Source organism: Orcinus orca, chromosome 4 (genome assembly GCF_937001465.1).
Source record: "Orcinus orca chromosome 4, mOrcOrc1.1, whole genome shotgun sequence".
Lineage (NCBI taxonomy): Eukaryota > Metazoa > Chordata > Mammalia > Artiodactyla > Delphinidae > Orcinus > Orcinus orca.
The window spans coordinates 46,318,299-46,331,919 of NC_064562.1; the positions used below are offsets into that span (position 1 = coordinate 46,318,299).

At 40.4% G+C, this 13,621-nt stretch overlaps 1 long non-coding RNA gene across 3 annotated transcripts in view; it reads left to right on the top strand.

Annotated features, from left to right (window-relative positions):
- Window positions 1-13,299, top strand: part of LOC117196746 (uncharacterized) — a 72,402-nt gene extending 59,103 nt beyond the window's left edge. For 2 of the 3 annotated variants that reach the window (XR_007477183.1, XR_007477184.1), the window contains one exon: window positions 13,034-13,299. This is a non-coding gene — a long non-coding RNA (uncharacterized LOC117196746). Of the gene's footprint in view, window positions 1-10,545; window positions 10,589-13,033 lie in introns of all 3 variants that reach the window. The other variant, XR_004477075.2, reaches the window with a different exon arrangement.
- The last annotated feature ends 322 nt before the right edge of the window (window positions 13,300-13,621 follow it).

A 13,621-nucleotide genomic window follows, 5' to 3' on the forward strand; every position in this document is an offset into this window, starting at 1 on the left:
CTTGCTGTCAGCTCTCCATTCAGTGTTAGGACTGCTTCCTCTCCATGTGGCCTCTCACGTGGTCTCTCCGTGGAGTTTCTGAGCTGCCCATGTAAGAAGGCTGGCTACCCTGCTTCCAAAGGTGCAAAAGTGGAAGCCTTTAGGTCCTTAAGGCATAAAGTCTTAAGACTTAGCTTGCATTCTATTGGTTTTTCAACCTTGGCACCATTGACGTTTGGGGCCAGAGAATTCTTTGTCGTGGGGACTGTACTGTGCATTGTTGGTCCTTTAACACTTCCCTGGCCTCTACCCTCTAGATGCTAGTAGCACCTCCAATTCCCCTAACTGGTGACAAACAAAATTGTCTCCAAACATTGTTAGATGTCCCCTGGAAAACAAAATCTCCCCTGATTGAGACCTGTTGAGACTTTAACAGTGAGTCACAGGTCAAGTCCAGATTCAAGGGGAGAGGCCGAGGAGGACATGAATACCAGGAGACTGGTTCATTGAGAGCCATCAGCTTAAAGGACTCTCACCACTATTACTATCTTGGAACGTTGCTTGCCGCAGGCATCCCTATTCTTCGATTCTGCCCATATGCTGGGCCATCCCTCCCTCTCTCTGCTCATTCTAACTGCTCGTCTGAACATCCCCTCTTGTCATTGGCAGTCCTCTGCTTTCCCCGTGTCTGGTCGTTGCTCTTGGCCACCCTAGTAGCTGGTCGTATTGGTCTTCTTCTCTCTTTCCCGTCCTCTGCAGTTAACTGAGCTATCTCTAATGCTCACATAATAGCACATGACCAGGCTCTGGGACAGGTAAGGCTGGCTGATCCTGTAGCCTCTGAATACGGCATATGTCAAACCCACACACGCTAACAATTGCTACACTCCCTCCCTGAAAGGCATTTACTTGCCTGATCACCTTTTCCTCCACCAACTCCTATTTTTCCTGCAAGATTCATCTTAAGGGCCACCTCCTCTAGGAAACCTTCCTGGAAAGCTCAGTCTCTAGTCTGATTTAGCAGTTTCTTAAGGGCAGAGGTCATGTCATGTTCAACTTCACGTTCCCAGCACAGTGTCTATCGCATGGAAAATATTTCTTAAATCGGTAAATGAATGATTTAAAAGGCAAAGGCAAGAGTTTAAAATTTGAGGAGAGGGACTTCCCCGGCAGTCCAGTGGTTAAGACTCTGTGCTTCCAATGCAGGGGGCCCGGGTTCGACCCCTGGTCGGGGAATTAAGATCTCACATGCACACGTTGTGGCCTAAAAAATAAAAATGATGAAAAAATAAAATAAAATTTGAGGGGAGACTGAGAAAGTGTGGGAGTGAATCATGTCATTATTTGGGGGACTAGCCTTCTGGGCAGGAGAAGCAGCAAGTTCATGGCCGGCCGGGAGGCTGGAATGGCTGTGGTGTTTGCAAAAAGCAAGGTGGCCAGTGAGTGGGCCAGAGGAATGGAGAACACAGTGGTGGGAGATGAGGTCAGACAGGGAACAGAACAAGATCGTTTGGCTCTGCAGGTCCAGCTGAGGACCCTGGATTTTATTCTGAATGAGCTGAGAAGTCTCTTGGGGAAGCTTTGAGCAGAAGAGTGACTAACGCTGACCCTATATTTTTAGAGGATTATTCTGCTTCCTGTGTTGAGAGGGGTCAGGGCCAGGGAGGAAGCAGTGAGACAGGTTAGGAAGCTATTGCAGTCATCTGGCAAGAGATGATGATGGCCTTTCCTGGTGGACTGGAGGTGGAATAGGAGAGAAGAAGAGGTGTCAGGGATGCCTTCATGGTTTGGAGCCTGAGCAAGAAGAATGGAGGGTTATTTTCTAAGAGAGGGAGAGTGCTTAGGGATGGAAAATCACAAGTCTAGTTTTGACTCATGAAGTATGAGATGCTTACTATGCATTCAGTTGGTTACAGAGTAGACAGCTGGATATACAAGTGAGAAGGGCAGAGGAGATATATTAAGCCAAAGATATATTAAACCAAAGATATACACAAAGATATATTAAACCAAAGATATGTATGGAAGTTCTAATCTCTATTATTACTTAAGTTAGGATAAACTCCTCTGTTTCAAAAAATGACACTATCAACTCTACTTCAATTAAAAAAAAAAGTAAAATAAAAAAATGACAAAATTTAATGGCTCAGTACTAGAAGTTTATTTCTCATAGTTCAATGGTCTAGGAAGGTTTCAAATCGCTGGCAAACTGTGATAAGACATATATCTATGGAGAGTCGGGGACAGAAACCTTGGGGAAAGGAGGAATTGGAATTGGTGACTGTGTATAAACAATTCATTCAAGTTTTGTTATAAACGGGAGCCAAGAAATGGGCAGTAGCTTGATGGAGATGTCGTTTTGAGGTTTTTGTTGTTGGTGGTACTGTTTTTAAATTTGTTTAACACTTTTTTTAATAGGAAAAATTACAGCATGTTGGTATGCTGATGGGAATGGCTCTGTGGAGAGGAAAAGATTGCTGATGCAGGAAGGCGAGAGAATTTCAAGAGCCCAGTCCTTGAGCAGGCAGAGGAAATGCCGACCAGAACGAGGGCTTGGCTTTAGATAGGATCATGATATTGTTCATCCATAAAAACAACTACCGGCCCAAATGTATGGGCACAAATTCAGGTAGGGGGATCTACCTTCCTGGTTTGTCTGGGATTGAGGGGTTTCCTCAATTATGAGCCTTTCAGGGCCCAAATTGGCACAGCCAAGGACAAGCAGGAGTGAGTTGGTCACGCTTGAGATAGGAAGATTTGTGGTATGAGTTTATGGAAATTCTCCTTTGATTGCTTTGAGTCTTGACACATGAGAAAGGGCATGGTGATTCAACCCATTACCAAGCATCTATAAAGCCTAAATTCCAGAGTTATACAATGCGAAGGATATTACCATTAATAAGTTCCTGTTCTTATGGAGCTTATGCTAATGGGAAACATAGAAAAGAACATGACTGCATGTAAGGCAAGCCCACATGGGCTGTGTGAGTTACTGAACCAAGGTTGGGTCTGCTCACTCAATACTCAGTAATGCCAATCTACTGACACCGATTGTGGTGAAGGGAAGTATAACATTTATTGCAAGGCGCCCAACGTGGGGCTAAGCAGGGAGAACGGGCAGCTCATGCTCAAAATGTTCTAAGTCCCTGATGGCTTTCAGGAGAGGGTTTTCTAAGGCAAGGTGAGGGAGAGGGTCATAGGGTGCATATCAGCTCATGCACATCCTTCTGATTGGCTGGTGGTGAGGTTAACAGGATGATGTTTCAGGAATCTCAGTCATCAACCTTCTGGTTCCAACCAGTCTGGGGTCAGCATGCAGTTAACTTTGTCTTCCTGGTGAGGGTTTTAGTATCTGCAAAACAACTCAAGGATATGTCTCAGGATATTATCTATCACACTTAAGGAGGAACAAAAGGTCCTTGAGTTTATTTTATGGCTAAACTATTATTATTTCATCTTGCTTGGTTCTTTTCCTTTGTTTCTGAATTTTCCCACTTCTCTGACTCAATTTGCTCTTTGGAACTTCAGGAAGGACTAGGAGGTTAAAGCTACAAACAAGAGGCAGGCGGGGGACATGTGGAGGTCTGTCCACAGGAAGATCCCACAGGGTCCTGCTTGGTTTCATGTGTAATAAGTTTATTCTTTGTAAAATCATATTCCATATTCTAAGTCATACTCCATATTCTTCAGGAACCTTTTATCCGCTAGATTAGATAATACTCAATAATAATAATAAACATTTTCTGAGATCTTACTGATTTTCAGCAGCTATACATCCGTTATCTCATTTCATCTTCACAACAACCTATTGGGGAGGCTCTAGTTTTATCATCTTCATTTTACAACTGAGGAAACAAATGCATGATGATTGGGCAGTTTGCTCTAGCTCACACAGCAAGTGGTAGAGGAAGACCTTGAAGCCTAGTTGATTTCACCCCACGAGCTCATAAGCACTACACTGCATTGCCTTCTAGAAATTGCTGAGATGCATGGTAATATATGATGAATAGTACTGACAAGTGCCCTACAAATTTAGAAGAAAGAGAGATCATTTTTTGTTTGTGGCAATCAAGGATGCCTTCATGGAGGAAGTGTCACAAATGGAACTTGAAAGAGGTTAGGTTTTCATTAAGCAGAAGTGAGGGAAGGACTTGCCAGGCAGAGGAACTTCAACGAGGACTAAGCTTCTCTTTTTTTTGTTACCTTCTATCCTCCTGTGTTCCCCTGGCCCTATGATCAGCTTGGTTTTCCTTTACCTCCAAGAAAGATATTTGTGATTTTAAGAAGGTAGAACACAGAGTGGAATGATAACTTTGACTTTCTTACACATGCCCAACTTATCTCTAGAGCTCCAGAGTAGGCAATGAAATTCTGTTGGTCTTCAATAATTTAGTTATTGATTATATATATATTTAAATTATAGCATACATATATACACAGAAAAGTGTACCAACCATGTCTTTTCATTAAACAAACATACCTGCATAACCAGCTTGCAATTAAGAAACAGAATTTTGCCAGTATCCCAGTAGCCCCCTTCATGCCACTTTTTAATCAGAACCTCCCTCCTCCCCACTCCAGCAAATTTAATAATTATCCTGACTTCTAAAACCATAGATTACTTTTGCCTAATTTTAAACTTGGTATAAACGGAATCTTACATTTTGTTCTTTTTTTCTATCTGGCTCAAACAAACTCAGTATGTTTGAAAGATTCATCAGTGTTACTGGATATAACTGTAAGTTTTTCATTCTCATTGCTATGTGGTATCTCATTGCATGAATACTCCAGAAAATTCTACTATCTATTAAATCATTCTACTGTTGTACGTTTGAATAATTTCCAGTTTTTGGAGCTTAAGAATAGTGCTACCATGAACATTTTTGCACATGCCTTTGGAAATTTCCTTTGAGCATAAATCTTCACATATATTTAAAGATTTGAGTCTTTCTAGTGCTTTCATGTGTTTGCAACTGGCTGTGCTTCCAGCACCATCTGGCATGTACAGGTGAGGTTATGGGGTCAAAATGTCCACCTGTCAGGGCTCTTGGGTTTGTTGCAGAGCTTCTCTGTCCACAGAGAAGATTACCAGATTACAAAATGCACTGACACTGGGTAATCAGGTCTCTGGAGATGAAAATAAAGTGTTGCATGTAGGTGGTTTAGCAAAGATCACCATCTTCTTCCTGAGTTGCTCTGATCCCAAACTATTAACAGGGCTAATTCTCACTCCTTTTGAGCAACTCCAGTTGCAAAGTCCTTGTGGTTCACTCTTCCTGGACATGGGGGTTTTGTTTACCACTGTATCTACTATGTGCAGCATGACAGACACAATATTTGTTTCCCTTCCTGATGGTGTACAGACTCATGACCTTGTACCTTCTCATAGGACAAATTTTCCATCCGGTTCAATATGATAGCCTCTAGCCACATGAAACTACTAGCCTTTGAAATGTGGCTAGTGTGATTGAGGAACTGAATATTTTTAGCATTGAATTTTAATTGATTTCAATTCAAAAGTGATACTCAATTCTCTTGTGGAAAACGTTTAAATACTTTAAACTTGGCTACGAGAATCTACTTTTTTCAACTGTAAATTTTATAAAATCTAAATTCACATCAAGTATTTCCGAATGACATTTCACAACTGAACTGAGATGAGCTTAGTGTAAAATATACAAAAAGAATTCGTATGAAAAAAGAATGTAAAATATCTATTTTTTACATTGATTACATATTAAAATAATGATATTTTTAATATACTGGGCTAAATAAAGTATACTATTAATGTCATTTCACTTGTTTGTTTTTTATTGTGGACACTAGCAAATCTTAAACTGTATCTGTGGCTTGCATTCTATTTCTGTTGGACGGTGGTCTTCTAGAGATTCCTAAATATAATGTTTCGTGGTAATTTCTAATAAACTTCTGCCTCAGGAAGCTGGGTAAGGATATCTGTTTATATAAATACAGAATATGTTTCTGTATATATGGCTGATGGATGGTCAGAAGGGGAAGCACATTTGGTAGTGGAGAATGAGCATGAATCATGGGGTCAAGTCTGTCTGAATTTGTATCCAAGCTCTGCCACTTAACCGGTAGGTGACCGTCAGCAAATTATTTACCTCTCTGAGTGCATAAATGTCCACATTTCCTCTTAGGTAAATTAGGAATATGAATACCTTAGGGGACACTGTCAAAGCTCCACCCAGATTCCCTGGGTCTTACTTTTTGTTTCTGAGCATGTACACACCCACTCCCTAACTCCAGTGGGCACATATTTCATACCCCTGAATACCCTGGGACCTCCAGCCCAAGTAGACTTTACCTAGAAATCACACCCTGACTCCCCCCAGCCCCTTCCACTTCCCATATCTAAGGGTCAGCTTCTGAGAACCAGCCTAAGATAGCTACTAACTTCCTATGTTTTGGGGGGATTAAATGAGCAGCGCCTGACACAGAGGAGGTTCTCAATGCCACCCCATGATACACACCAGCCAGTACACTCCAGTGATGTTACTTCCACCTCAGGAAGATGTGAATGGTCAGCGATTATTTTTAGAGTTTGGAGTGGGATTGTATTGACACATGCATAGTCTCTCTCTCTCAGACCTTTACCTGTAACCATTGTTTTTCATCACCTCAGATGTAACGAACATCTGTAAAAAAGAAAACGTCATAGATTCATGGCACCTTAGAGAACATTGAATCCATTTATGAGAACAAATGTTACTTGTGTTTCTGGGATTTCTCCCCGAGTACCTTGTTAGTCAGGTGCTGTGAGTAATTAAATCACTCCCAGGGTATAAACTGTACTGCTCTGGGGGTTGGGGGAAGCATTAACTATTCAGAATCAAAGAAGGAGATTCTTTCAGTCATAAAAGATCTTGCTGACACACACACACACACCCTATATAAGTACATATAAATCCACATATAAATGTTGTGATTATAGTATTTTATATGCTAAAGACAATCTGTTTATATTTTCACATATTTTCAGTTCATTCTTTTGACAAGTTGTTAATAATACTAAGAGTTATCATTTATTGAAGTTTATTATATGCCAGACATTATTTTAAGGTATTGACAGACACTATCTCATTTAATCTGCTTGAAAACTCAGTTCCAGTATTATGTGCTCAGAGAGGCCTTCCCTGGCTGCTCTGAAGTAGCTACCGTCAGCTGCTCTATGGTAGCCTTTGTCACTACTTGGAATTTGGCTTTATTTGCTTTATGGGTTTTTGGTGCCTGTCTCCACACTGTCCTTGCCTATCCTAATTAGAATTTGTGTTGCAGACAGCCAGCACTTTTCTGTGTTGCATACCACTGTATCACAGTTACTAGAACTGTGCCTGGCACATGTTGATAATCAGTAAATATTATTGAAAGACAGAATGAATGAAAAACTTAATACAGGTGAGAACTCTGAAGCCCAGAGAGGCTAAAAGGTTAAGGTCCCAGAGTGAGTGCATAACAGCGCTCTTATTTGAACCCCTATCTCTTATCCACTACACCCTGCTGTCCTTTATATTATGTGGGCTTTAGAAAGATGACATGTCTTACCCATAAGGAAATCACTGTCTGGTAAGGGAGGAATAACATTCACTTCCAATCAACAAATATTTGCTAACCCTTGCTAGGAACTGTATTAAGCACTAGGGACACAGAAGCAAACGACACAATACAGCCCAGTCCTGCATGGAGCTTTTGGTCGAGACTCGGGTAGGGAGGACCGATATGACAAGTAGTAACAAATGAGACAGGTACTTTGAAAAGGAATGCACAGGGATAGAAAAGAATAGCAAGGGAACCTGACCAAGTCAAGGGGATTAGAAGAGGCTTCTCTGTGGGAGGGAGCAGAGCCTGTTCAAGAAACCGAGAAAAGGACAACGTGAAGGTCATGTAGAGGTGGGGGTAAGCATGGCAGGACATAAGTAGAGAATAGCCTTGAAAATGACATCTATAAATGATAATCACACATGGTGGAGAGTGATCTGTCCTAACAGTGCCATGGGAGTTGAGAGAATGGCAAGATTCCCACTACAGGGGAAGCTTCATGAAATCATTATAATGATACTTATACCTGGAGGGCTAAAAGAATATAGATACACTGAGACAGGAGCAGAGCATCCAAATACTTTCTTGTTCTTTTCTTGATTTTACTTTTTGAATGAATAATACATTCCTATGGTATTATATATAGAATACATAAAACTGTAAAATATCTCACTTCTACTCTTATTTCTCACCTATCCAATTCCCAAACCTCACACTACCATAGGCAATCTCTTTTTTTAATATATTTTTAAACATATAAAAATCAAGAATTACTTTATGCAGATACAAGTAATTGTAAATAAAAATTCTTATCCCCCCTCCACTCTTTTACTGCACTATATAGCATACTATGTACAGGCATACTTCATTTTTTTTCACTTTGCTTTATTACACGTTTCAGATACTGTGTATTTTACAAATTGAAGGGTTGTAGCGACCCTGCAACAAGTAAGTCTATTGGTGCCATTTTTCCAAGAGCATTTGCTCACTGTGTCTCTGTATTACATTTTTGTTATTATCACAATATTTCAAACTTTTCTATTATTATTATATTGGTTATGGTGATCTGTGCTCAGTGATCTTTGATGTTACTATTGTAATTGCTTTAGCTTTATTTTAGCAATAAAGTATTTTTAATTAAAGTATGTACATTGTATTTTTAGATATAATGCTATTGCACACTTAATAGATGACAGTATAGTGTAAAAATAACTTTTATATGCACTGGGGAACCAAAAAATTCATATGACTCACTTTATTGCAATATTTGCTTTATTGTGGTGGTCTGGAACTGAACCAGCTATATATATATATATATATATATATATATATATTTCTACACTTTATTTTACAATATATTTTGGAACTCTTTCCATATCTGCACATAGAGAACTTCCTCATTTTTTTTACAGCTGCACAGTGTTCAGATGGATGTACCATAATTTATTTAACTAGTCTTTTTTATTGATAACTTTTGGGGTGTTTTCAATCTTTGGCTATTGGATAGTTTTGTAGATTTGGCAACTTATAACTGTACAAATACATTTATAATTTTTAAAGCTATTGCTGAATTGCCCTCAATAGGGGTTATTTTAAAATGCCTCCAAATAGTTAGATTTAACTGCAAAACTAACCGTAAGCCAGAGAAGCAAATAAAATGATTTATTTTAAATGATGTCACTAATATACTTGTTCATGTTCAACAAAATACTGGATATAACTAAAAATTTTACATGGAAAGTTGTGTCTTATGGGAGAAACCACATTCACAATGTTGACCACTGTCCTTAGCTACACGTCACTGAGAATAAGTCCACAGGCCTTCAATGATGTATGTAATATTCCTTGTACTCACATTCTATCTCCCCAGATGGATTCATTCTATTTATGTGACATCTTTCATCTTAGAAACTCCAAGCCCATTATAAGTACTGCTTGTTAATATTAACAGTATGATCGTGATATGGAGAAAACCATCGCATTATAGAGACAATTCCTTGGGAAGAGTTCAAAGGTCCCCATCAATTTTATCTAGCCTGATCATATGCGTAAAAGTTCCAGCTGGCAAGTGGTTACCATTGGGAAATGACTTTCTTATATTAAGTTTGCAAGAGATAAGCTGAAGAATTGCATTTAGTGATCTGAAGTTAATGATCTATCTCTGTAACAAGCAGCAGCTTGTTTGCCTGGTCCCAGTGCCATTATGCTATCCTTAGTCAGTGCCATTATGCTATCTCTGGGGAGAGAAGACAGCCGATGAGGACACAAATATTCCTTGGAATAGCATTAGAAGAGAAAACATAAACAGTGCAGAAGGGAAAGAAGAGAGGGATCCAGAACCGGGGTTAAGAGACAACAGAATTCACTAGACTAATGTTAGTTAAAAACAAAGTGAAAGGGCTTCTCTGGTGGCGCAGTGGTTGAGAGTCCGCTTGCCGATGCAGGTGAAACAGGTTTGTGCCCCGGTCCGGGAAGATCCCACATGCCATGGAGTGGCTGGGCCCGTGAGCCATGGCCGCTGAGCCTGCGCGTCCGGAGCCTGTGCTCCGCAACGGGAGAGACCACAACAGTGAGAGGCCTGCATACCACAAAAAAAAAAAAAGAAGTGAAAATCAAGTCCAAAAGGACACAGACCAAGAACAGAACAGAAATTTAGAAATATGGGGCACCTGCCAAAAAAGATTAAGGTTTTAGTGAAACTGACCACATTTAATAAAGAAAGACTAGTATCTGACATTTAAAATATAGGCATTATCCAATTAAGAGATTTGGTAAGAGTTCATATCCAGCCACCTGCACCCCCAAGGTTAGAGGCTCTATGACTAAGTTTAAGTAATGTTGACTTTAGGCAAATGTGCCTCATAAGCAAGGTTTATATTCATTGCCAGTGTTCAAATGTACATGGCTGAGTTTGCAGGTCCATGGTGAATAGGTTTGGTGACTGCTTGCTAGGAAGCATCTATGACTACTGGTTGTTTTTTGGTTTTTTTTTTTACTTTGTTTAAGGATGACTCATCAAAAGAGAAGATCACAGGTGCCTGCATAAAAGGTAATAAATTTACAACTACAAACTCTGATGTGTAAAAAATATCACCTTTTACCTCTTATTGATATTGTTTTAAAAATGTGTTTATTTTTTCTTAATTGGTTTCTTTAAAATTCATCCTAATTCTCTGGGTGGTGGAAAATTGAATCTCTGTCATTATTGGGGTTTCATCTCCCCAGGACTCAAGGATGCTTATGTAATGCTCAGAAATTTGGGTGTGGTTTTGGCTAACCCAACAGATGTTTCCAAACTCCTTCTGCTTGGGCCACCTTCCTGATGCTAGGGGTGGACAAGTATTCAAGTGATAGTACTGACCAATGTGAGGTAAGGGGACTTCTGCTGGGGCATAGGATATATTTGTCTTTCCTGATAAAATGGATGCAACATCCTAGGGCTCCCTCTTCCTCTCTTTCTCCTGAGTTAATACGGATGTGATATCTGGAATTGTAGCAGCCATCTTGTAACCATGAAGAATAGGCCAGGAGAATTGCAGATTTGGTGGTCCCAATGTCACTGAACCACTGAACCAATTCCAGGATCCACTTTCTTCCAGAACTTCTTGTTGTGAGAGAAAAAAGAAACACCCACCTTGTTTAAGCCACTGTATTGTGAGTTTTTCATTATTTGCAGCTTAAAGTATTGCTAACTGATTCAAAGTGGAAACATCTCTATTGTCCGGTCCATCATGGGTTGCTGCTGGTATATTTATTGTCCAACGGTTCCTTGAAATTCAGTGACAAACTGCTCCTGGGCCTCTGAACATAGGAAATGACCCGGGCTGGGACCCTGGTGCCTGGGGCTCCAAAGCCATGAAAGCCCTCCTTCCTGAGGCCCTGACTGGGAGCCTGGAGCTGATAGTACTTTACAAACCTGTAGACTGCTATCCCTGCCCTGGATGGACAAGTTAACCCTCTTCTCCTCTTGCCACTGTCAAAGGCACTTCTCTTCCTCTTTCCTCAATTCAGGACATCTATTATACTCTCTTCTGTGAGTTGATGTGTTTACAAATAAAGGAGCTGCCTTTTCTCATGAAGCTCCTGCTTTCCATTCAGCTACAAAACACCTCTGAGACAAGGGAACAAAAACTGAGCTACCTATTTCAAATGCAGGATGGAAAACTAAAGAGAGAACCAACACAAGTTAATACTGTAATAAATCACCTTGCCACACCTACCAGTCTAGTAAGGTAGCCACCATGGCAAGAGACACGGTGAGAATAATGACAGCTGATGAACTAGAACAACTTTTGAGCCCTGTGCCAACTTGCATGGATGAAATCACTTGGCTTGTTTCTCATGGGCACAGCAGGTTTTCCAATGCACCGATGACACAGGGACGCTGCTTCATCATAAGCTAGAGAGCTGCTGTCGTTTGGGTGTGTTGTCTGTGGTGGGAGGGGAAGAAGGAAAGGAGAGTGAGGACGCCTAGCTATTCATCCTGGACTTGGCCACTTCTAAGACCTGCCATTTTGACCTTCCCTGTTTATATTTAAGTCAGAGCTTTCATTGGAAGGGGTCTGCTTTTTCTTTCTGGATATTTTAGCTGAAAGTTTTGTTTATGGTTTTAAATTTGATTTTTTTGAAAAAGTAATCATTTGCATGATTAATTGAAGAATTGATTATAATAGGAAATGACCAGAAACAACTTAAATATCAACAGAAGTCTGTAAAACAAATTATAGTACAAATGTAGAATGGAATGTTATATAGCTGCAAAATTGAATGAACAAGTGCTCTGTAATGGATATAAAAAAATCCTCTCTTCCACTCTTGTCTCTTATCCACTAATTTTCCATATCCTCCATAGGTACATTTTTATGACTCTTTTCAGAGTTTCTTTATATACAAGTAAATTAAAATGTAAGTTCTTATTTTTCCTTTTTTATATGAAAAGGAAGATTCTTGACCTACTGTTCTGCTTCTTGTTTATTTTACCTAATAATGGACCTGGGATCTCTTTCTAAATAGAAGTCTTTCATTTGTCCAAAGTCTTCTCTGACATCATGCAGTAGTGTTTTGTTTTAATTTTTTTTTTTGCGGTACGCGGGCCTGTCACTGCTGTGGCCTCTCCCGTTGCAGAGCACAGGCTCCGGACGCGCAGGCTCAGCGGCCATGGCTCACGGGCCCAGCCGCTCCGCAGCATGTGGGATCCCCCCGGACCGGGGCACGAACCCGTGTCCCCTGCATCGGCAGGCGGACTCCCAACCACTGCACCACCAGGGAAGCCCCTAACTTTTATTTTATATTGGAGGATAGTTGATTAACCATGCAGTAGTGTTTTAAAGTTTCCTTCATATAGGTCTTGCACATTTCTTGTTAGGTTTATTCCTAGGTATCATGTCTTTTGGGGATTGGTTTTGTATTCTCTTCCATTTTTCAACTGGTTTTTGTTTGTTTAATATATTAATTTTCATTCATTAACTCTTTTTTTTTTTTTTGCGGTACGCAGACCTCTCACCGCTGTGGCCTCTCCCGTTGCAGAGCACAGGCTCCGGACGCACAGGCTCAGCGGCCATAGCTCACGGGCCCAGCCGCTCCGCAGCATGTGGGATCCTCCCGGACCAGGGCACGAACCCGTGTCCCCTGAATCGGCAGGCGGACTCTCAACCACTGCGCCACCAGGGAAGCCCTCATTCGTTAACTCTTTACTCTTCTACTTTGATTTTTAAACATTTTCACAATTCTGATTAAGCCAAATAAACTTTCCTTTTACAATGCAAAGCTCTATGTTCTGAGGTTTTTGGTGTCATGATTTCTGTAAGTCACAGCATGCACAAGGCTCCATACAAGATAATCCTCTACTATTCCGAGAGTAATTATAATTCAGAGGCTTAGTATAAGGGTACTGCCAGACTGCAGTTCAATCAAAATCACAAATAACTTTACAGAAACTCTGTCACCCACATAGCACAACACAGCTAGTGAATATCTTCACAGATGTTTGATTTGTTAGTTGAACTACAATCTATGTTTCTTCGGTGCTTGTAATCCGCTGTACCTTACATTTTGGGGAACACAAAGGGAAAGATTTTCATGT